This window comes from Stegostoma tigrinum, chromosome 15 (assembly GCF_030684315.1).
Source record: "Stegostoma tigrinum isolate sSteTig4 chromosome 15, sSteTig4.hap1, whole genome shotgun sequence".
Taxonomy (NCBI): domain Eukaryota; kingdom Metazoa; phylum Chordata; class Chondrichthyes; order Orectolobiformes; family Stegostomatidae; genus Stegostoma; species Stegostoma tigrinum.
The window spans coordinates 35,024,743-35,026,525 of record NC_081368.1 but is presented as its reverse complement, the minus strand read 5'-3'; positions in this window follow the sequence as shown (position 1 = coordinate 35,026,525).

Genomic DNA, 1,783 nt, shown 5'->3' with positions numbered 1-1,783 from the left:
GCTCATTCCACCAATCACCCGCCGGCTCCCTCAACAGTCCAGCCAATCAGCCGGCAGCGCTTGCAGCACAGCCAGTCACCGCGCTGCCCGGTGCACAGGTGGCCAATAAAAGGCGGGCAGCCAGCTACACGCGGGGTCTCTCCACGGGCAGGTCCGGCCGGCGGCGAACTGGCCAATGAGATGCGAGATACGCCACGCATTAACCAATCACAGTTCTCCACTTGAAGGGTGGTTTCTGACTGGGTACAATTGGCTCGAGTCTGTTGTGAACGATTTGGTCCTTCTCGAGAGCCCTCAATGTCTTAGAGCCTCCAGTAGCTCAAGGAAAGACAATACAGATGTATCTGAACTTTGACAGAAGTTGTTTGTTTTCCTTGATATTGACATTTTGGACTCTGACTGTCACCTGCTATGTTGGTGATGTCAGATTGATCACGAGCCAGGATATTGAATCAGGTGGTGGGTGTCATATGATGTTGTACAATAGGTGATTTAAAGTTTCATTCGTTTAATAATGTTGTAACTGTTGTCAGTAAGTTTAATATTAGATCTGTTTTATTAGGTGAATTTTAAGTTTCCATGTTGATTTTAAAAAGCAATTTTATAAATTAAAAGTGTACATTAAAATTATTGATAATAAAATGTGAGGCTGGATGAACACAGCAGGCCAAGCAGCATCTCAGGAGCACAAAAGCTGACGTTTCGGGCCTAGACCCTTCGTCAGACAGCCTTATTGTACTGTTACAGATATTCTACCTGCTGAAATAAACAGAATTGTTTGTTTGGCCTGTAAGTAGGGGGCCTGTTTAAAGTGTGCATTGTATACACTGAGTACAATACATACCAAAAGATGGCATTTGTAATTTCTCAGAGATAATAAGAACTGCCCATGCTGGTGTCAGAGATAGTGTGGAGCTGGAGGAGCACAGATGCCCAGGCAGCATCAGAGGAGCAGGAACATTGATGTTTTAGGTCAGAACCCTTCTTCAGAAATCTGAACAAGGGTTCTGACCCAAAACATCAACTTCTCTGCTCCTCTGATACTGTCTGACCTGCTATGCTCCTCCAGCTCCACACTATATTATACTTGTAATTTCTCCACTCCTTTGGAAGCTTCTCATGCCTATCTTTATTTTCTGCCCAATAATTTTAAATCACTTTCAGATTGATAATTTGTCCAGATGAAATGTACAACTTAATTTGAACAATTGTTTCGAAGTGGTCTGTTTCAGGATTTAAATCTCATCAAATTCAAGAGGCTTTATCTGTGCTCATGATACATAATGCTTGAAATGTCAAATCAATGTCCAGAAGAACAGATATTTCTCGAATGGTTCATCTTTTAGGCAAAGTCTGCCAAATCTCTAAATGTCTGAATGGAAGAAATCTTGACCTTTCCACAGCCATAAAGTTGAAATTGCAGTATTGTTCACATATCTTTACGATCATGTTTTCTTAATAGCTTGGGATGTGAGTGGAATGTTTCAATATCGGTCACAGATAATGTATTTGCCAGATTAGTAGTCAGTTGTCTTGGCAATTGCCGCATGATAAATGCATGCCAGTCCAGTTATTCCTCTTCTGAAAATCTGCTATCCCAGTCAAATGAAACTGAATAACCCAAAGAACTGCAGCAGAGCCAACATCACTGTGTGCTCCTGAGATGCTGCTGGGCCTGCTGTGTTCATCCAGCCTCTCATTTTATTATCTTGGATTCTCCAGCATCTGCAGTTCCCATTATCACTTAACTCCATTTAAAGATGTTCACCTAAATACTGAGCCT